At 41.2% G+C, this 24,026-nt stretch overlaps 1 long non-coding RNA gene across 1 annotated transcript in view; it reads left to right on the forward strand.

The window, feature by feature from the left end:
• The window catches only part of LOC140116710 (uncharacterized), a 30,883-nt gene extending 12,717 nt beyond the window's left edge, over positions 1-18,166 (forward strand). The window contains exons 2-3 of the long non-coding RNA XR_011852929.1: positions 17,204-17,301; positions 17,951-18,166. This is a non-coding gene — a long non-coding RNA (uncharacterized lncRNA). The remainder of the gene's footprint in view (positions 1-17,203; positions 17,302-17,950) is intronic.
• The last annotated feature ends 5,860 nt before the right edge of the window (positions 18,167-24,026 follow it).

The following is a 24,026-nucleotide window of genomic DNA, read 5'->3' on the forward strand; positions in this document are numbered from 1 at the left end:
TGATGATTTGTGTGCATTCAACATAACAGCAATCATTAATAACCTCATTAAATCCTTCTTTCAGTTCAGAAGATCCAGGTCCCCAAGTTTATTCGTGAATTAGCTTATATTGCTAATGGGCCAGTAAACTATAATTTTCATACTTCAACAGGAATATCCAGAACTGTGGAACAAATCCTATGGTTCCCAGCCATGGAAATATATTTCTCTATGAGTTATTATGTCCTTATATCAAAACCTCTGACCAATGCTATGGCAGCCTCGGTACACCAACAACTGAAAGCCTGCCAGTCACATGATTCATTTGACTTTTCATTAAGCAATCTTGCAATCTTTTCCTGTCTTTTTGTTAAATTAAAAATGTTTGTTATAATAAATGTTTTTAAATCATAACATGTTTTATGTAAATTAACTGTTAGGATGCAATATCTTACACCAAGGTCAAGTTGTACTTCAGATCTTGAAGACCTTCTTTTCTATACTGTTCATTTTACTTTACATATCTAGATTTGGAGCACACCACAAGGAAGAGGAGGATCAGAGGCTGGTTTAACACAAGCGTTGCAAATATCAAAGTTTTATTAGAAAAATATTATGTTTTTTCTATAAGAGTTCAGTACATTTTTTGTCAAAGTTTGGTGTATTCAGTTTTGCAGGCATGAGGCTGGTCACATGGTCAGTGGCAGTGATGTCACCCCTGTTACCCCTCCCCTCTCCTCCCCCTGCTCATGTCTGTGTGTAATGTATAGTAAAGCATGGCTATTGTGTGTGCTGCATCTGCTGACATGCTGCATCCTCCTAATATACAGGTGAGAGACACAGACATCAGCTACACATGAATCTGACATGTTCTGCTGTAACATGGCTGCCTGGAGCTGCTGTATCTCTCCTACATACACACACACACATGCACACACAGGCTCCAGGGGGCTTGGCCACCAGCACCAGGAAGCACATCATTATACAGCCTCACATCATTATACAGGCTGTCAGTCATGCACTGGGGGTGTGGCTGTGCCTCCCACTCATGAATAGAGTAGACAGTTTGAATATGCTAATGCTTCATTGGACATTTCACAGGTCATTTGCATACAGCTTTAGGACCTCATTGCTTAGGTTTACAGGCATGTAGAGCGACAATAAAGGGATAGAGGCAATGATCTCTAATGGCAGTTTATGAAAATATATTTAGTTTAGGGGGGTTATTTTGCATGACGGGTTCTCTTGAAGACAGAAGAGGGCCTGCGGCGGTGTTGGAGAGGTGAGTACAAAGTTTTTGGGTTTTTTTAATGCTGGCCAGGGGGCTGCTGGCTATATACTGGGGGGCAGGAACTGGCTATATACTGGGGGGGGGGGGCAGGCACTGCCACAAACATCAGAAACCAATCAGAAATCGGCTTGTTTCCGATGCAAATAATGGAGCGATTTTGCCACACAGGAGCCAGAGCATATATGCAGGCAATACATAACATGTGCAGATAACCTTAATGTTAAGTGTGAAAATGGGTAAGTAAATTTGCCCCAATGTTGTGAATGTGACACACAGATCCGGACCTGAAAAAAATTGGAATGGACATGACTATATTGAATAACATTGAAACATGAGACTGCTGTATAAAATTTGGATATGACATACATCCGTGAAGCAATGTAGTGTGCATGTAGTCTTAAGACACATCCTGAAGGCTACATGCACATTGCTTTTTCATGGACGTGTCTCATCCATATTTTACACACAGTCTCGCGTTTCCATGTCAATCAATGTAGTCATGCTCAGTGCCATTTTTTTCACAGGTCTATATTTGTGTATCACATCCACAACTTTCTATTTGAAGCAGGTCCTATTTCTGTCCATTTCTGCAGCCTTTACCTTCCCATAGAAGCCTATGGAGCTGTTAAAAATCCTGATGCCACACATGTGAAATGCGCATGCCCCCTGTATTTGTGGATCACTTGCTAGATAACCCAAAATCAACAAGCCAAGGACATAATTTGCCAACCTACAGTATTTTTTACGGACAGACATACATAGTCCAAATCTATGTCAATAGAGAGGAGAAACTGATGAGAAAACAGGACACGTATGGAGGACAAACACGGGCAAGGGATCTGTTGTTTTAAAACTATGTGCTGTGTTCATATAGCCTAGGAAGCGTTATTTATCAGCGCTTCGGCACCATGCCAGTTGTGTGGAGACCCTGAAATAATTGCAAATGCTAGCTTATTACTACCATGTGCAATTATTTCCCCTTTTCTGCCACCTCCACGCCTGGGGGGCTTGGAGGGCCGAGAAGGGGGGATTGCTTGGCCGGTGAGGAGTAGGCTTTTTTGGGCATCTCAGACTTGAAAATTCACTGTCTCCACTTATTTCTACACCAGGTAGGGCCAAGCGCAAAAATAAACAATTTGTAGGTCCCCGTCGTATACATCAGGAGGCCAGAGCCTTAGACTCTGTAGACATATAACCATTTAAGACCCATTTATAAGACATTTAAAGTATTGCTCATGGTTATTTTATGTTTGATGAGTATTGTACATTGGAGAGCTGTTTCATCAATCATAAAACGTCTGCTAGAGGTTGTGAGCTAAAAAAATTACTAAATCCAAATGAACCTTTCATGGGTGCTCCTGCGAACCACGAGCCAGGTCTCATGGGCACTCGTGTTCCTATACTATCCCCTGGATCCCGCCATTGTTCTTACCTCTCGGAGTTCCCATGATGGCTCCGGCAGTCTGGCACGCGTGTCCTCGTCTCCTGAGGCTTGCGTGCCGGCTTCCAGAGATTTAGAGAGCCAGCGCAACGATAATTGGTGTTGGCTGGCTGCCAATTTCTGATAAATTTCTTTCCTGTCTTCCTTGCTGGATCTTCGTACCTCATTGCCATTGAGAAAGCCTTTTCCCATGTCCTCTGCGTTTCTAGTGATTTTCCGTTGTGACATCGATTCCGTTCCTGACTACTCTACTGTAATGCCTGTCCTGACCTTCCCCCACTTCCCTCACTCTGATTCCATGCTGCCTGCCTCAACCTCCTCCTGCCTGTCCCTGACCACGAGTTGCCTTTCGATTCTGAACTTCACCTTGGTGACCACCACAGACAAAGTCACGACCTGATGGTACCATGCCGCACCAATTCCAACCCTGGTACCACTCAGAGACTGGTCCCAGGTGTCGGCTTACGACAACTTCCCCGTTGGTCTAGAGGTTCCACTACCACTGATCCTGACAGTAAGATCTGGCCATGGATCCTGCCAAAGTTCCACTACCTGAAATGGCCGACCTTACCACCATCACGGTCCAGCAGTCTCAACAGATTGCAGCGCAAGGACAGCAACTTGCACATCTCACCGCCATACTGCAGCAACTGTGCATCCTAAAATGCTACCTACTTCCCCTGATCATGGAACTTTTGGATCATCTGTGTGGTGCCAAGGTTTTCTCCAAGTTGGACCTACAAGGGGCATATAACCGCATCTGCTTATGTGCAGGCAATGAATGGAAAACTGCCTTCAATACTCAAGATGGGCACTTAGAATACCTTGTTATGCCGTTTGGATGCACCGCGCTGGCGGTGTTCCAGGAGTTTGTCAATGACATATTTAGAGACTTTCTTTATACTTGTGTCATGGTCTATCTAGATGATATTCTGGTGTTTTCTGCATTGGGCCCATGTACGGCAAGTTCTCAAGTGCCTAAGGGCCAATTACCTATATGCCAAGCTCGAGAAATGCCAATTTCATCAGAAGAGTCTCCCATTCTTAGGATATATTATCTCAGACAAGGACTGCAGATGGATCCTGCAAAGTTGTCTGTTGTACTTCAGTGGCCACGTCCAGGAGCTACTGTCTATTAAACTTACTTTGGAAGAATGGCGTTATCTTCTGGAGGGTGCCCGTCATCCAGTCAGCATCTGATGACAAAATCCTCCTGTACTTCCATATTGCCCAGCGTCTCAATCTGAGACGGGCTTGTTGGCCTCTCTTTTTTTCCCATTTTAACTTTCTGATACATTTATGTCCTACAGAGAAGAATGTTAAGGCCGATGCTCTCTCTTGTGTTTCGGATGTTGTTGGGGAAGATCCTGCTCTGAGACATATAGTTCCTCCTAAACGGCTGGTTCTTGCTGCTCCAGTGGATCTTCAGCAACTTCCTCCTGGCAAGACGTATGTCCGACCTGACTCGGGCACATTGCTCTCGTGTGGCTGGGCACCCTGAGGTGCAACACTCTATCGCCCTCATTTCCTAGTTCTACCGGTGGCCAGATCTGGTCAAGGTTGTACAGGATTTTGTGGGCTCCTGCACTTCTTGTGCTCAAAACATCTAGTCTCAAACCTGCTGGTATTCTTCTGCTGTTACCAATACCCAGCTGCCCATAGACTCATGTGGCCATGGACTTTATCATCGATCTTCTATTTTCCTCGGGTAATACCATCATCTGGATGGTAACCGACCAATTCTCCAAGATGTCCCACTTTGTTCCTCTTCGAGGTCTAACGTCGGCTCCACGCCTTGCCTGCCTGTTCTTCCTGCAAATCTTCTTGCTTCATGGACTTCCCTTGCACATTGCCTCGGACCATGGGGTCCAGTTTGTTTCCCATTTCTGTTGATCCCTGTGCAGTCAACTACAATTGAAGCTGGACTCATCTGCGTACCAATCGCAGTCCAACAGACAAGGTGAGAGGGTTAATCAGACCCTGGGCTGATATCTCCGCCATGTTGTTTCCACCCTGCTGCCATGGGCGGAATTCTCTTACCACTCTCTGGACTCTGAATCTGCCGGCTCTGCTCCATTTTATATTGTGTATGGTCTACATCCTCATCCTCCTCTTGCTCTTGCTGAGATCCTTCCATGGAGGAACTGGTCCAAGATCTCAGATCCATCTTGGAACAAACATGTCAGACTTTGCTCCGGGTATCTGCCTGGACCAAAACCCATGCGGACAAGAAGCGCAGGTCTCCTCCAGTCTTCTCCCCAGATGACAAAGTACGTCTGTCCTTTAAGTATGTTCGTTTGAAGATTCCCAGTCATAAACTTGAAGTACTGAAGCGTTTCCTCGGTCCACTTGAAGTACTGAAGCGCCTGAATTCTGTGGCGTATAAACTTCGCCTTTCTCCATTTATGTGCGTCCCAAACTCATTCCACGTCTCTCTCATGAAGCCAGTCACCCTGAACCGCTTCTCTTGGCAAGTGCCTCCTTCTGCTCCCGAGGCTGATTCCACCAATATCTTCGAGGTAAAGGAGGTCCTGGATATGAAGACAGTTAGAGGGAAGCGGTTATTCCTTGTCGATTGGAAAGGGATCGATCCAGAGGATTCTCCATTCTAATAAACTAGAATTGACTCAAACTTTTTGTATAATGTATAATGTTATTCCTTAAAGGAAATCTATCATCAAAATCATGCATGATTAACCATCTGCAGCATAAAAGTGACATGTTACTTTATGCTGCGGGTCCTGATGCAGAAACTAATCTTTAGTATATGAGTGATCAAAAAAGAAAAGGTCCTGATTAGAAAATGCTATACTTTTAATGGATTGGTAACACGGTCTGTTAAAGTAATGGCCAAACAGAGTTAACTTTTGGCTACCGTTAACCCCTCTTCAGTAAGGGGTTGCTACCTCTTGGAACATCATAATAACTGAGGCAGTTGGTTCTAGTAAAGCTGAAGTTAGGTACCAAAGTAATTAACTAGAACAATCCAACTAGAACAATCCAAAAAATCAGAAGATAACCAAAAGGAACAATCCAGAGGAAAGTAAGGTCTAAGCACAGGCACACACTGCAGTAATAGAAGGCTGCAAACAGTAACTTAAGAAACTGATACGGAGGCAAGGAATAGAAAGCTTTTGCTTGTTGAAATTGACTACTTGGACATATGTGCTGGTAGTGCTATCGCCAATTCCATGGCAATAATGCACACCTGTATATAGCAGGCAGAGGAAGGCCTCCGGAAAAGGATTAATAGATAACAAATTATACCATTAAGTAATGGTAAGAGGATTCTGGGTATATGTTTGTGGAATATAACAGATAATCCCAGGTAAGTGTATGCAGTGCATTGCTACACCCATTTCAATGGTTTTGGGACATGTAATATGATGAATGGATGAAAAAACTTGATCATTTTTTTAGATAACAGAGCATTACATTGGAGAAGTATGGATGGCCACAAATGAGTCAGCAGGTAAGCTGCGCCAATAAAGCAAATCATCTAAAGTGGTGAGCAGAAATGAGATGTTCCCGAAACAGAGGAGACAAAATTATCTGCAAAGTGACTTGGCATTTAGCAGGTGTGAATGTGACCTAATGATGTGAGTCATAGTAACTGGAATCAGCTCTTTAGGGTTTTCATTCCAACAGAATTCTTTGTCTTTACAGAAATTGATAACGCATTCCCTGAATATACGCAGCACCAGGAAAATATACAATATGGGAATTAGAAGATGCTGCATTACAATTTATTTTCTACATACTGCATGGTATACAACACATTATCCAGTCTTTAAATTGGCTAATGTTACCATACGTGTTTTTATCTTCTCTAAACCGTGACTCATCTATTCACATTGCATCTATACTAAACAGCTTCCAGACATTTTTTTAAGTCCAACAACTCATCTCTATTCCAACTGCTCTCATCACTAAAGCACACATACTACATGGATACACATGTTCAAGAAAATAGCCAAAAGTCCTGAGTATTTCTTGCTAATTGGAATTTTTTATATAAATAATATGGGAAAAACAGGATCAACTTGAGTGAGAAGGATACATTTTATGTTGGACTGTATAACCAAAAGCAATTGAAAAATAGGAAAGAGGTTAAAGCTCGTAACTGTGAATTGTAAATTTTTATTATGTTTACCTTACAAAAATGGTCTGAATCTGCCTGGCACAGGCGACAATCTAAACCTACCTGGAGTACTGCCCAATGGCAGATATTGGGAAAATAACGATTGGAAAGGGAATTGGCCATAATGCCCTTTTTTGCCCTTTAAAAAAACCTACCACCATGGATCTACCTATTATCCCCTTACTGAAGCGTGCCATAGTAGTATGGCGCGCGTCAGGTCCCACTGCATGGAGAGGGCTCACGTGCTGAACCCTCTCCATAGCCGGTAAGTCTTAGCTGCATATCCCACCGATATCCGCTGGCGAAGCTGCCAACAGCTTCAAATAGATGGTGGTGCATGGGCATAACGGAACCCCTTAACGGAAAATAGCGCCCAAAGTCAAAAATGGCACGTTTTTGCCATTTTGAAAAATATAAAAACATCAATAAAAAGTGATCAAAAGGTCATACAGTCCTAAAAATGATAGCAATGAAAACGTAATCAAAAGTCTCAAAAAATTACACCACCAACAGCTCCGTAATCTGAAGTATGAAAAAGTTATTGGTACCAGAAGATGGCAAAATCAAAAAGAAAATTTTGGACCGATTTTAATTTTTGTAAATGTATGAAAACATTATAAAACCTATACAAATTTGGTATCTCCTTAATCATACCGACCCAAAGAATAAAGTAGACATGTCATTTGGGGCACCCAATTCATTTTGAATTTTTTTCCCGCTTCCCAGTACATGGCATGGAATATTCAATACCATCACTATGAAGTGAAATCACAGAACCCTTTTTACGTGGAAAAATAAAAAATGTTATAGATTTTTGAAGGTGGGGAGGGAAAAATGGAAATGAAAAAACAAAAAAGCCCAAGTCGTCAAGGGGTTAAGGTAGATCGGGTGGAAGGTGTCCTTATTGGACGCGAGGATAGCCCTTTTAAGGGCTAATCCTCACGTCCCCTGTATCTTTTTATAACTTTTATTTCCCTAATAAGCTAATTTCCTAAAGCGGCTACTGCGCCGTGTAGCCTCTTAATAGGTACATCTTAATAGGTAAATTCTTTTACACCAAGTGACTCCTTACTGGTTAGTTGTATACAGTTCTTTTTGTTTGTAATGCTGACTATATAGAAGGATATCATTGTTGCCGTCTTTGATCATAGGATGGTAAGACTGTGTTCACCTTAATACTCATTAGAGTGTAATATCAGTGGCAGCAACCTACTGGTTTTTCAATCATTGGCTATTCTTCTGAGACTAGCCCTTTGTATCTATGATTTTGTGTCATCTGTAGCTTATTGTCCTGTCTTTCCTTGCAAAGTCCAGAGTCCTCATTACATTATAACCAGCCCTAAAACTCATTGTCACTAGGACTTCCTGATCCAGCTTAGTACAAGATCCATTCCACGCATAGGTGCTGGCTCATGCTTTGTTACAGCTTCAGGCTGAGGCTGCTACAGCAACTCTTCCAGCCCAGCAACCTCCTTTCCCTAGCATATACAAGGTAAAAATGTTGCTCCCAGATTGTTTCTCAGAAGACCATAAGAAATTGAAATGTTATGCTGTATTTTCGGGTTAGTCCTCTAGCCTCACAAGCCCAGATACTCCTGGGCTTTGAAACTACCCCCAGCTTCTGAGGAATGGTCGTCTGTGGAGAATTTTCTTTCAGTCCTTGAGTGCTTTTTGTTCTGAGCCCAATCATGTCTGGTTTGCAGGATCCAAATTTCTCTTTTACAAGGTACACGCTCTGTGGAAGAATATTGTATGGAATTACACAACTACTGTGTGACGTTAAATTGGTGTAAACCTTCCCTGAAACAAACAAGGCCTATCTTAAAAAAATAAAGGATGCCTTGGTTGGTCATCTTGACCCTGGCTCTTTGGAGCAAACTATGGCATTAGCAGTCCGTATTGACTGACAGTTGAGGGATAGATACAAGTCTAGAGTAGACTTAAGTCATTCCTCAGTGTTACCTTCTCTATCTTCTAAAAAAATCTGTCTCCCTTGCTGTTGCTGAACAAGAGCCAATGCAACTAGGTACCTGCTTGTTGCGGCAAATTCTACGCCTTCAAGGGGGGGGGAGATTTGTTTCAAGACTCCATGTCCATGTCCATGCAAGTTGGTTTTATCCACACTTGTCTAGCAGTATTTTATGTCCTAAAAAACTGTCCTCTGATGTTATTTTGGGGTTTCCGCGGTTAACTTTACATGATCCTGTTTTGACTGGAGTACAGGGGTCCTACGTTTTCTTATAATTGTGCTGCTAGTTGATGTCTGAATGTCAGTTGGAGGAGGTAAATCTATCTGACCTTTTTGCTGATTTCTCTGATGTGTTTGATAAGAAAACCTCCTTACCAACGTATAGACATTATGGGGGAGATTTATCATTAGGCAGGATTTTGCGCAGATGTCTATATGTTAGCCTGGGATTTATAGTCTGGTGTATGTGCAGTGTTAAATGCCTTCTGATGTGACACATCAGCTGTGTGTGCGCTATACGAATAGACTGCACAAGTCGCACGTATGTTTGCAATCTGCACAGGAAATTCTCAGATACCTCAAACATAAAATTGAGCAAAAACTTCGAAATTGTGCACATTTGAGAACCTCCCCCCCTTAGTAGCAATGGACCCACATACACCACCTTCTATGTGGTATAGTTTTGCAATTACATTTTCTTTCTGTTGAAAATCCTCAGTTGATAAATGTGGTGTTGCATGGTGTTGCACACTCTGTGGTGTATTTTTTCCGCTATTGCATGACTTTAGAGTTGTGTTTTTTTCCTTGCTAAAATAACTGGCAAAAACAATGTTTGCGCAAAAATTTGTGAAAATAATACGCCAAGGAGTTACATAGGACTAACGATATATTTCCCCCTGTGACTTGGATCAATCTCCTCCCGGGTCTAAATATCTGTACAAAAGGATTTTCAATATGTCTCCTCGAGAACATGAGAACTATGCGTGAATATGTCTGGTACATAATATTTCAGAAGGGTCATATTGTCCCTCAAATTCTTCTATGGGGGAAGGTTTCTTTCTTTTTGAAAAAAGGATGGCGATTCTCCAAAACTGATCTCTGTGGGGCTTACAATCTGGTTTGCATCAGAGAAGGGGACAAATGGAAGACTGCATCTAATACCCCAGAAGGACACTTTAAGTATCTTGTGATACCCTTCAGGTTGTGTAATACACCAGCAGTCTTCCAAAAAATTTTTGTTAACAACATCTTGGATCAATATATAGGTCACAGCTATTGAGAATGTCCCACCAGCCTTAAAGCCCGTTTTCTGGGTTTCTATAACTACTACCGCAAGTTTATTAAAATGTTTCAGTTGTGACTAGGACGTTGACGTATTTTACCAATAAGGGTGCCGATCTAACCAAGTAGACTGAAGAAGCTGAATAAGCATTTGGGCAACTTAAGAAAAACCTCGTGAGGAGTGCACGATAGCCAGTATCATTTTCTATGCTGTTGTCTGCTGGGGAGGTAGTATGAATGGAGGAGACAAAACAAATAGTCCAAGATCATCAAAATGGCACAAAGCACTATTGGGGAGCCACTGTGCCCATTCAACAAAATATGGAAAGAAATATTCTTGTGCAAATTCAAGACGCTCTAAGTGAATAAACACCACCACCACCTTTCCTCAATGATTTTCCAGCAACACAGTAACATCAGCATTTGATACCATCATTCATGCTATTGCACTACCAAATTCCTTAACTTCTTTATCCCCTAACCAATTGAACTTTTCAACAGAGCTCTAGGACTAAGTGTTTGGATAGTCCACAGCACTAGTAACCCACCCCCCAGGATGTTGTATATCACTTGATTATGTATTTACTATGTTTCTTGTCTGTTGTTTACTATGCCTGGACCACTGTTACATAACAATTTCAACAAACCAGTGGATTCATAAATTTGTATCGTATTATCACCCCAGACTTGGTTCAATCCAATTTAAAGGGGTTTTCCCTAGTGATGTTTACAAAATAAAGAACATTTTTAACCCCCATACTTTACAATCCTACTAGTATCTGACACATAGAAAAAGAGATATGAGAGATGAAGAGATCCATGAGATGGATATAACACAACATGGAAACACTTTTTCTCTGCTATATCTCAGCAATAACACATACACTCACTGGCCACTTTATTAGGTACACCATGCTAGTAACGGGTTGCACCCCCTTTTGCCTTCAGAACTGCCTCAATTCTTCGTGGCATAGATTCAACAAGGTGCTGGAAGCATTCCTCAGAGATTTTGTTCCATATTGACATGATGGCATCACAAAGTTGCCGCAGATTTGTCGGCTGCACATCCATGATGCGAATCTCCCGTTCCACCACATCGCAAAGATGCTCTATTGGATTGAGATCTGGTGACTGTGGAGGCCATTTGAGTACAGTGAACTCATTGTTATGTTCAAGAAACCAGTCTGAGATGATTCCAGCTTTATGACATGGCGCATTATCCTGCTGAAAGTAGCCATCAGATGTTGGGTACATTGTGGTCATAAAGGGATGGACATGGTCAGCAACAATACTCAGGTAGGCTGTGGTATTGCAACGATGCTCAATTGGTACCAAGGGGCCCAAAGAGTGCCAAGAAAATATTCCCCACACCACGACACCACCACCACCAGCCTGAACCGTTGATACAAGGAAGGATGGATCCATGCTTTCATGTTGTTGACGCCAAATTCTGACCCTACCATCCGAATGTCGCAGCAGAAATCGAGACTCATCAGACCAGGCAACGTTTTTTCCAATCTTCTACTGTCCAATTTCGATGAGCTTGTGCAAATTGTAGCCTCGGTTTCCTGTTCTTAGCTGAAAGGAGTGGCACCCGGTGTGGTCTTCTGCTGCTGTAGCCCATCTGCCTCAAAGTTCGATGTACTGTGCGTTCAGAGATGCTCTTCTGCCTACCTTGGTTTTAATGGGTGGTGATTTGAGTCATTGTTGCCTTTCTATCATTTCGAACTAGTCTACCCATTCTCTTCTGACCTCTGGCATCAACAAGGCATTTCCGCCCACAGAACTGCCGCTCACTGGATGTTTTTTCTTTTTCGGACCATTCTCTGTAAACCTTAGAGATGGTTGTGCGTGAAAATTCCAGTAGATCAGCAGTTTCTGAAATACTCAGACCAGCCCTTCTGGCACCAACAAGCATGCCATGTTCAAAGGCACTCAAATCACATTTCTTCCCCATACTGATGCTCGGTTTGAACTGCAGGAGATTGTCTTGACCATGTCTACATGCCTAAATGCACTGAGTTGCCGCCATGTGATTGGCTGATTAGAAATTAAGTGTTAACGAGCAGTTGGACAGGTGTTCCTAATAAAGTGGCCGGTGAGTGTACATTGAGCCCTCTGAAACTCCTTCCTCTGCTATAAAGATATTATCTGTAGCTTGTAGAGTAAGTCTCCTCACACTGCTGCATGCCGGCACGAAGTGTCTGTGAGCTTGTTTTGGAATGCAGAGGGGATGAGCAGTGAGACACTGCAGCATGCAGAAAGGAGAAGCTATTCATGAGAAAAATCTGCCCTGCCCAGCTATAATCAGAAGATTCACGGTCAGAACCTGGGGCAACCAAAATTGTATACACCACAACTGATAGAGACAGGTTGGAAATATAATATAGTGGAATGCTATATTTTTGTTAATAACATAGAATTAGAGAATGTGTTATTTTGTTAACCTAGGTATGTTTAAGAATCTTGTCTTTGTGGGAATACCCCTTTAAGTTATCCGTTTGTAGTTGAAGTTGATGTGTTTGAGGTAGGAGTGGGTGCTTTCTTATCCTGGGAGATTAAAGTCTCTCACTAATGTTAAGCCTGTGGCTTTCTTCTCAAGAAAGTTCCCTACAGCCAAACGCAGTTATGATGTTGGCAACCAAGAGCTTTTGGGCATCAATTGGATGTAGAAAGAATGGAGACATTTCCTTGAGGTACTGCCTAACTGTAATTGCTGACCATAAATACTTGCTCTAAAAGGATAACACTACGTGACCCTCGTATATCCAGGTATGTCATTTTTAGCTGGTGACAGGTTCTAATAACCTATTCTATGATTTTCAAAATGCCTGTGTCAGCATGCTGAATCATTTTAGTAATTTATAACACTGTATCTCACATTACCTGGCTCCCTGTCAGCAGTGTGTTGTGAGTCCCAGGGGAAGGGGGAGTGGGCAGCTGCAGCAGCCTGTGTTTCTGGGCCTCAGTTTCCTCTCCTCCACACTTTTCCAGCTTCTTCCCCACTTCTTGTGCATTGAGCAAGTAGGGGAGGGGGATTTTGTGAGGTAGAAGAATAATGCATGAGGAGAGACAGGCACACAGGATGCTTGTTTTGTGTCCTCACTTTGGTGTAGGAAGGAAACATTTCCCAGTTAGGTTGAACCCAGCAAGAACACAGGTGACTGTTTGAAGGGGGGGGGGGGGGGCTCAGTTTAGGGCGCACTATCCATTCTGTCCTGAGTGAAAGGTTCTCATTAAAGACAGGTTGCCATTTACAACTAGAGGGCTATAGAAGAAGTCATCTCCATTTACAGCCCATTCACTGGTAGAGAATATCATACATGTGAATATGGGATTTGGGAGAGATAGTTGTTGGACAAAAAGTTATCAAGCCAAATGTTATGTCAGAAGCATGGGGCCATAAAATAGTATTGTTCATCTTCTAAACAACAAGGCAGGCTAATAATTTTCAGTAGAGGTTTGTTTTTTTTTGGTTAGGTATCTGTTATTTGTCTAGATAAAAAAAAATCTTCATTGATTTGGAGAAATTTGGGTTTGTCTCCATCAGAAATGTGACTTTTAATGCAAACTTACCATTCTGAGGACTCTTATGTGTGCCGAGAATCTTCTGCTTTGTGCTACCACCCATTTTCATCCCTCTTGTCCAAATGGAGATACATCTTAGCAGTGAAGAACATTGGTAACAAATATAGCACTAATGTGAATATTCACTAAGGTGAATAGGGCCAAATTCAGATTCTGACAGCCCCAACAATGCTTGCAGGAATCCATTGTTTCTTTGTAAAGTCGCACATTCTGTAAAGTGTGTAGCATTTGTAATATGCAGACGGTTACAGAGCAGAGTCATACAATTGGATAAAACGAAGTGGAGTGACAATCGACGATTATAGGGACAAAATTTGCCTTTGTGTATACTGAAGCTGTACAGTTATTGTTAAAGGAAACCTACCATGAGGGAACTACTATCAGAAGTAGATCTGATGGTAGATTCTTTCTGCCTGCCTATGCCCTAATCTGTAATGTAATAATCCTGGAACCTAACCTAACTTGTTAAATACTTTATTTTAGTAATATGTAAATTAACTGCAGAGACTACTTGGGCATGTATTAACCCAGCCAGGCACTGAAGCTAAGGCTACTCCACACAACAGTGGCCTCTGCTACTTATTTACATATTACTAAACTAAAATTTTAACAAGTTAGGTTAGGTTCCTGGATTATTAAATTACAGATCAGGCAGAGGCAGACAGGAGAAATCTACCATGAGGTCTACTTCGGATCTACTTCAGTAGACTCCTCATGGTAGATTTCCTTTAACTATTCTATAATAACAAGAACGACATTGGTTGGACCTCATAGCGGAATTTATGTGACTGTGGAGTACCTGTGTCACACCACTGGTGTGCCTGGGCACTAGATTACATATTTTTCCCTATAAATATAACGTGTTCCTCACTGTCACTGTCTTTCCATTGAGCCTGCAAAAAATGTAAATGTAATTCAAATTACTTTGAGCAATATAGTTTTCCTATTAGCTTTATTTAGGCTCAGGTTTTCTTTTTCCATCCAGGAAAACCTAGCATGTTCTCTTTCCCATAATGCTTAGTAGAGCATGAATGTCTTATCAGGCATCACCCCCAAAAACTCTATCAACAGGAACAGCATACCGTATATACTTGCGTATAAGCTGACCCAAGTATAAGCCAAGGTACCTTTTTTTCCACAAAAAACTGGGAAAACGTATTGGTTATAAGCCTAGGGTGGGAAATGCAGCAACTACTCTTTAATAAAATGTGCAGTAGCAGCCCCCCTTTACAGAAATGTCCTGTAGCAGTCCCCCTTTATAGAAATGTCCAGTAGCAGCCCCCCTTTATAAAAAATGTCCAGTGGCAGCCCCCCTTTAAAAATAATGGCCAACACTGTCCATTTAAAATAATAAACTTAGTATTCACCTCCGGTGCTCACACCCGGGCTCTCTTTTCAGCGGGGGAGATTATTTACTAGAGGCTGTGGAGGACATACTATACTGAGGGCTGCCGACACCTGGGAGCGGAGTCTAAGTGGCACACAGTTTTCACCAGAGCCCGACGATAAGTGGGTTGGACTTGCTGCAGTGTGGTACCACCAGGTCGCTTCACGAGCCTAACTTTGTCTGCGGTGGTAGCCAAGGCAAAGTACAGAGTTGTGAGGAAGAATGGTAATTAGGGACAGGCAGGAGGTTGAGAAAGGCAGCACAGGATCAAGGTCAGAGGCAGAGGAACACAGTCAGGAACAGAACCGAGTTCACAACAGGAATTCACCAAACAATGGCAGGATACAAGGAACAAGGCAAGGCACAAAGATCTGGCAGGGGCAGAGGCAGTCCATTTATTTGGGCACTCTGTGGGCTGCTGCTGACACTGTATCATTGTGCCACTCTGTGGCTCACCAGGTTTCCACCACCTCCACACTGTATCATTGTGCCACTCTGTGGGCACCTGCTGCTGCTGACGCCACCTCCATATTGAATCATTGTGCCACTCTATGGGCTGCTGCTGCTGACGCCACCTCCACACTGTTTTATTGTGCCACTCTATGTTCTGCTGCTGCTGCTGACGCCACCTCCACACAGTATCATTGTGCCACTCTGTGGGCACCTGCTGCTGCTGACGCCACCTCCATATTGAATCATTGTGCCACTCTATGGGCTGCTGCTGCTGACGCCACCTCCACACTGTTTTATTGTGCCACTCTATGTTCTGCTGCTGCTGCTGACGCCACCTCCACACTGTATCATTGTGCCACTATGTGGCTTACCAGGTTGCCCCCACCTCCACACTGTATCATTGTGCCACTATGTGGCTTACCAGGTTGCCGCCACCTCCACACCATATCATTGTGCCACTCTACGGCCTACCCATGCTGCTGCCAACTGACCGCTGTCTCTCTGGAACACCCTGTGATTTCCATAATGCAGTTTTCCCCCTCCACCGCTCTATGACGTAGCCACTGTTTACTTTTCCCCTTCATTTGATCTATCAGAAGGAATGAAAAGCCTCAGAATTGATAGCCAAAAGCAGGAGTGGAAACAGAACACAGCGGACATGCAAATATCCCATTTACTGGTCATCTCTGTTTTGGATTCACCCCTGTTTGTTTTTGGCTTTAGCAATACTGATAATGGATTATTGACCGATTGAAAGCGGACACTGACAGATGAAAAAAAGCGCAAAATGATCAGTGACGTCAATGCAGAATTACTGACACCCTCTGCCCTCTTTTGGGAGGTTTCTACATGTATTTGCGGTTAACAGAACAGGTTCTGTCGTAATCTATGGAATCATCTGATGTCAGTGTAAAAAGAGCGCACTCTTTGATGTTATAGTGGGATCTTGGCCCTCAGCTCGGTCCTTTCGAGCTGGCACAGACATTACCTTGTCAGGCTACGTTCCCGCTTTGCTTATTTGGTGAAGTTGGCCTCTGTAAGTGCACATGGAAGTGAAGAGTGAAGCGATTCTAAGAGCGGCGGCTGTCATGTGCTTGTCATACTAAAACACAGCATTGTCTGAAGACCAAACCACGCTCCCTGTGCATATTTGTGAATGGCACAACGTTCTACAACACCCTACAGGCTCTCTGCAGCCAGGAAATACTTGTTTTTTTAACTTGATTTGTCATGATTCGATTCTGGTTGAATAGAATTTTTTTTAAAAATTCGGTGAATCGGGTCGAACAGAATTCTCCCATCTCTAGTAGCCACAGTAGTCCTAAGAAGCAGTGGAGGAGTGTAACAGTTAAATTGAAAAACACTGCCATTTTCTTGATATACAGTAATGTGGGATTCTCTGCAGCCTAGTCTGTCCCTCTAACTACTTTATGGCGTCTCTCTTACTGTTGGCTGATGTTGAGCTGTTTCTCATAGTAGTGGCACCGTACATCATCTTCCAGGCTCAGGAAAGAAGCTACACTTCCACTGCAATAACTTGGGAGTGGTTTGTTTGCTACGGGAGTTGGTTCTGTTGTGTTTGTCTTTGAATGTGTCACTGTACATATTCCAGGTATCAATAACTGTATTGCTTATGTATTCTCTCATTTACTGTGGGAATGTTCTTCCAACAGTAGCTGTCTGCTTCAACCTCTTCAATCTGTGCATCTCTGGTACCTGTGCAATTGCTCATGTGATTATGGGGTTGTTTGGATGCTGACCTCTCTCAAGGGTAGGTCATTATTATCTTAATCCTTGATAACCTCTTTAATCTCAATAATATTGTATTGTTACAATTGTTTCAAACCTTCAATTGGTTGTAAAGCACTGTGGAATATGTAAGTAGTAAATAATTATTACTATTATTATTTATTGTGATGAAATCAGGATGTTGGAGATCACAAATAGCTCCCTTGATATATCCATTATCTCAATGTAACACGTCCTTGAAGCATCAATTAGCTCACTATTGCATTCACTTAATGAACCCATTAGGTCATTTTTTTCCTCTTACATAAATGGTGGTTAGCCATAAAATTCTGTGCCCCTGAGAGTAACCCTGCTCTCCTTAATACAATTAGATAAAAGCCTTACATTTTTATAATATGTTGTATGTAAAAAAGTGACAGATTTTAATTAATAAAAGCACATTTAGGGCTCTTTCACATTGGCATTGTTTTTCAAGGTTCAGTGATTTTCGCGGATCCTTTGGGTTTGGGTGTTGGTTGCTTTTTGGGTGTTGGTTGTTTGGGGTTTGGGTGTTCACTTTGTTTTTTATTCTCACAGATTTTCTGTCCACTGATTATCATTGATGCAGATCACGTAAAAGACAATAGAAGCCTTTGGGTCTGCAATGTTAAACCTTAATTTTTTTTTTGCAGACAAAACGGAAGAAAAATGGAGACACAACAGAGACAAAACGCAATGGATATGCAACGGAAACTGAGCAAAAACGGCAATGTGAAACGACCCTAAGTGTAGTAGTGTCCAAAATCACCACTTTCCAGCTGCTGTTTTGAGGGTGTTTTTTACACAGTCCTATGTATGACTATGAATTCCTGCTGGGATTTCAGTGACTGAACAACAAAAAAAATACAGTTGTGTTGTTAAAGTATCATTTCTGCCATGGTTCAGTATATATATCTATTGTACAAAGTAATATTAAGTGTCAGATGCATATCTCAAATCCCAATCAAAAGATAATTAAAAACTTATAATTAATTATTATTATTAAATAATTATAAGCTTAAGTATACAGCTGTCAAAATTGAACCATTTCTCAAAATATTTTGCAGCTGCTTTGATTAGTACATAGATGTACTAAAAGTGACCTACAAATACAAACAGGCAAAACGGAGGAATATATACAATAATTCCAGCTGAGGTTTCATTCACACATCAGCTGACAAAAGTGACATTGGAACAACTGTGAAAATATCACAATAACACAATAACTAAAATAATAAACTCCACGTGTAACTTCTAGTTTCAGCCAAAATAGTTCATTGTTTTGATTTAGAATTGCTGCTACTGTTTTTGTAAAAAGCCCATAAAACAACATGTAAAGCAGAAGAGCCAAGTTTTTTTTTCTGCCCAGTTTGAGTCTCATTGATTTGTGATTTGCCAGAATTTGGGGTGTATTGGGCAAATAAAAGTACCTAGTTTGATATTTGATACTTTTTAGGGCCAAAAAAATCTAGAACATACAAAAAAGTAAAAGAAAAACAATTACTTAATCCACAATTTTTGCAAGCTATGCAAAGAGTCGTAATCTGTAAAAATTCTGAAAAAGCCAGTTTTTAACCCTTTACCGCTGCTCCCATTTTAGTTTGGTTACTTCTTCAAACCTATGGGAAGCTAGATCGTTTTTAGAATGCAGTAGAATTTGAGAAAAAAGGATCTAAAGATTTAAATTGTCTGTTTGTTCCCAATCCCCAAAATGCTTCTAGAGGATGTTTATGTTCCTAACACACTCCAAAACATACTGGTAGGTTGATTAGATCGTGAGCCCCAATGGAGACGGGGACCGATTTGGCAAGCTCTGTGCAGCGCTGAGTGATCTGTGTGCACTATATAAATAAAGAATTATTATTATAAATAAAGGAAATATTATTATTGACATGAGGCCCCATGAAGATGTATAAAGTATCAAATAACACAATATAGACTGAAACTGACACAGGTATTGGTGTAAAAAATATTAATTTCTAATTGATGTTTAATAAAGCCAATTATTTAATAAATTGCACAACACCTGACTCACAGAGAGTTATCCATCAGCACTGAGGAACAGAAAACCCTCTATGTAGAAAACTTCTCAGAAACCATGGCTGGTGGACTGCCCTTCTCTTTGCATTAAGAGTCAGCAGTAATGCAATGTTTTTGTATCTGACACTTTTTTGGAATACCCCTAAGAGGTGTCCCCTACTTTACACTGCCATTCCTATTTCCAAACCTCCATGGACTAAATAAAGAGATGTATGGCCATCTCTCACATATATGCTGTCCCCAGATTGGGGTCAGAAGAAATCCCATTAAGTAGATGCTTCCCATCCAAAGTCTTGGCTGCTGATTCTACATTTCTGGCCCTACCTAAGTATTTTAGCTTTTTTTGTTCCAGTAGTGACTTTCCTAAACAATCTTCCCTAGTTTCTATAGTAACTGTTTTAAATAGCCTTATCCTGTGTCTGTCATGACTCTCTAAGCTTGTCGTCCTCAGTCTCTGCAGTGACTGCCAAAGAAAGTCTCCTTGTATATGTAGTGACTGTCCGAGACAGCCTTCTTGTGTCTGTAGTGACTCTCTAAAATAGCCTTCCCAGTCTCTTATAGACTGTGTATGTCATGACTGTCTAAGGCTCCTTGAACATATCTATGTTCTTCACTGTGCCTTATCTCAGGTGGAGAAGGAAGTGGTTCTCTCCCTCTCTCCACTCGACATGGAGCTGAGTGGCCGGATGGCTTGGGTACACATCTGCACATCATGCATACTGCATCTATGGCAGCTGTGAGCTAGCTGCTGTTTATTCAGCCTCTTTACTGACAGTCCTAGAGATCCTCCTTATATCTATAGTGAATGTCCAAGCCAGTCTTTCAATATGTAAGTTTTGACTGCCCAACACAGCTTTCATTCATGTTTTTCATGAGAGAGATGGTGGAGAGAGATGGGGATAACTGCAAAAGAATTGTGTGCCATAGTCCATGCTCTCCTACATCCCCCTCATATTGTGGCCTCCTGTCCTCCACCCCCCTCCTATTGTGGCCTCCTGTCCTCCATTCCTCTCATATTGTGGCCTCCTGACCTCTAATATCCTCACATTGTGGCCTCTATGCTAAATTTCTGCTAAATGATGTCTTGGTAGTGAGAGAGAAGTTCACAGAATTTTCAATTTACGAAGGGGCTCCATGGAAAAAAGTGGAGGGACTCTAATCGCAAGTCTGAGTCTGTGAAGAGGAGAGCTGTTCTTTTACTACTAATCGCAAGTCTGAATCTGTGAAGAAGAGAGCTGTTCTTTCACTTCTTTTATTTTATGGGTCAGTATCATCAAAGAGGTACCAAATTTACGGTATATAGGTTTCATTAAGTCTTAATAATTACATATAAATTATTTCTATATTTTGAGAGATCCAGCATTTTTATGCACGGATAGCTAATCTTAGAAGTTTATGTTTTTTGCGTATTTATTTTTTAATTTGTTCTAGGGAAAGTGTTGTGATGTAAACTTTATATTTAAAATAGAATTATATATAATTTTACAACATTTTTTAAGTTCACTAGACCCTAGGCTATTTAAACACTAGGGGACTGATTGCTCATACAATATGTTTTGATGCAGCAATTGTGAATAACTGCTTCCCTGTATTGTTAGGTTAAAAAAGAAATTGTCACACAGCTCTATTGATGAAGGAAGTTACAGCTATAACATGTTTTTTTTGCAAAAGTAGTCAAATATTTTAAATACCGAATATATTTGGAATTACACATAGCGCAAAATTTGATGGCAGAATTGTTGTTTTACTACTATAGTGTTACAGAAAAAGTTATTTATTTGTACCCTAAATGATTTGTACCCTGAACAACAAAAATACAAATAATCCCACAAAAAACAGTTGTGGCTATTGGAATGTGACAAAGAATTGAAAACATTATGGGGCACATTTACTAAGGGCCTAGTGCCAGTTTTCTGGTGGACTTTGCACATTCTTTCTAGTGTAAACTGCTTGCACAGGTAGTTAATAAGTGTCTGCACCACAAATGTCTCACACGTGACCCTTTAGTGGTGCAGCTGCACTAGGCATCGTGCCACACAAATTAGGGAGCGTTCCGGTGTTCAGCGGACCGTGCGGCAAGTTGGCAAGTCCGACAGATGTGTGTTGCACGTCTCATGTAAGAGATAGACCAGAAAAAAAGTTGGTGCACTCTGTCGGGCTAGTTCAGGGAGCACCAGATTCATGAAGAACGGGCGCCAGAGATTCTGAATCTGGCACACCCTGCATTATACACAGGCAAGCCACACTTAGTGCAGTTTGAACCATTCTTAGTAAATGTGCCCCTATGCTTTCCTTGCTCCTGCTCCCCATTTCTAATGTTTGGCCCTCTGGTCCATTGTTGATGCTTCAATATTGTGATCTCTGAGGCCAGTGGGACATCAGCATTCTCCCTGATTGACTGCTGACCACCAACACTTTCAGCCTAGCAGGAGGTGTCAACTACAGATTGTATAATGCACACTGCAGGAAAGGGGAGCAATAGAAAGGTATGGTTAATATATGCATTGAGCTGTGAGTCAACATCTGGGCTTGATGTAATACACTATTTTTCATCCAGTAAATGACCTTTAATACATCTTAATTCCCTATTAATTACAGGTTTGAGATTTACTGTAGAAATGAAGACATTAACTCCTTAGTAAATCAAGCCCTGTTGAGTTAATTAATTGGTTAATTAATTACATTTTCAAACTGGATCGTTTCATTTAAGTTTCATTGGTGCTTAGTGCTCAAGTACTTTTAGGTTATGCTGAATGGGTTTAACCATACACAAGAGAGTCACGCAAGGTTTCTATACAGGACTATAAAAATTTATGAGAATCTGAAACTTAACTATTTGCTTTACAATGATTACTATATATTTTAGGGTAAAAACTGAGAAAATTACATAATGTTCAATCGAGTCGGATTATATATTTCTCATTTGCTGTATACATTAAAATGTGAAAGCAGTTCATTTTAAACATTACAAGGATTTATTAAGGCAGATGGGTTCTCGTCAATTCTGAAATAAAAACATAATCTAAAGTAATGTAGTGCTTTGGTTAATTATCTCATGACGTGTTTACTGCTATAAGACTCCAGTTTGCATTGGACCACATTACAATAAAGAAGCCCAAGTGTTAAAGAAGAAGAAAAACATAGGGCCAGGTGTTAACATAGCTTATTAGGGTTTGCAGATCAGGAGAAATAATATGAGCTATCTGTCTATCCATGTTCATCTTCAGAAGGGTATATTGGTGCGCAGAATGTTAGGATATGAATAACCTACCCATAGAAAGTTGTCACAGAAAATTTAAGGTACCAAAAGTAGCAGAACATCTGGAAAAAATGTACCACTAATCAAATAATCCAATATTTTAAAATATTACATTAACAATAAATTAATTAATTCCCAATCTAATCAACCTACCAGTATGTTTTTTGGAGTGTGGGAGGAAACCCACATACACACAGAGAGAACATGCAAACTCTTTGCAGGGGTTGACCTGTATGGGACTCGAACCTAGTACCCCAGCGCTGCAAAGCTGTAGTGCTAACCACTGAGCCACCGTACTTCCCATCGTCATTAGGGCAAGTGAAAAGAATCCCTTGATGATCTTAATGAATATTGCCGTTTGGTCTAAGTTCTGAATGATAAACCTTATGTCATATTATATTATAATATTATATTAACACAATAGATTTTGGTGAAAAAAGAAGCAACATGCCATACAATGGAATGCATATGGATTCTACTAAAAAGTGCATGTTGGTCAAAATGTTCATCCAAAGACCTGACTTTCAAACTTATGAAGATGTGGTCACAGAATGGAATTTAACAAGAATCCGTGTCAGACTCAGGATACATGTAGCAATGTAGTTGTGTTGTTCTAATGTGAATTGGTGTTTTCTTACCGTAAAGGGTTGATCAAAGTATAAGTTGTCATCACTGTCAGATTGGGATAGGTCTGACACTCAAAACCCCTGATAATCTGGAATTGCCACCTGCCCCCATAACCTGGAATAACAATGGATTAAGAAAGTGTAGGATATTTTAATTCTAGTCCCTAAACAGTATCTAAGGTTCAGGTGGCTGGGGTCCTTAGTGTCGGACCACCACCAATCTAACATTGATTGGACATATCTTATGTCACATCTATGAATCAATCCCACAACTCCTCAAAAAGATTGTAAAGCATTTCTATGTACGGAAACCTACACGCCAAAGTACACGGTGTGAGGTTTCCTCTAGCACATAGGAGGGTACGCTGACTAAATGTTTCTTGGGTAGAGAAATCTTTCTCGCAGTGAGGGGATTAACTGGCAATTTACCTTGAGAGAAAAACAAGGCAAGACGCCGTATGATGAATGCTTTTCCCTGGTAACACACAAATGATTTCCTCCTGTGCGCTGCCACTTTGTGTGCGTCTCACTATTGTGTCTACAATACAAGGGAAAAATATATAATTCAACCAGGTTTCACATGCAAGGCACTAGGGGAATTTGCCGCCATTGAGTGCCTCTTTTTATTGTCCCTTATTCCTACTAAATCAAATGGCTTTTAACTTGTCACAGCTGCTCGGCACAAATGAGAACTGTTGACTTCTGCATGATTTTGTATACTCCTTGTCTATACACCACTGTAGTGTCTCTATGTGGTCACTAATCCCCACCAAACAACGTGTTCATTTATTATGGCATGTAAGG

The sequence above is a fragment of the Engystomops pustulosus genome, chromosome 2, assembly GCF_040894005.1.
Source record: "Engystomops pustulosus chromosome 2, aEngPut4.maternal, whole genome shotgun sequence".
NCBI lineage: Eukaryota > Metazoa > Chordata > Amphibia > Anura > Leptodactylidae > Engystomops > Engystomops pustulosus.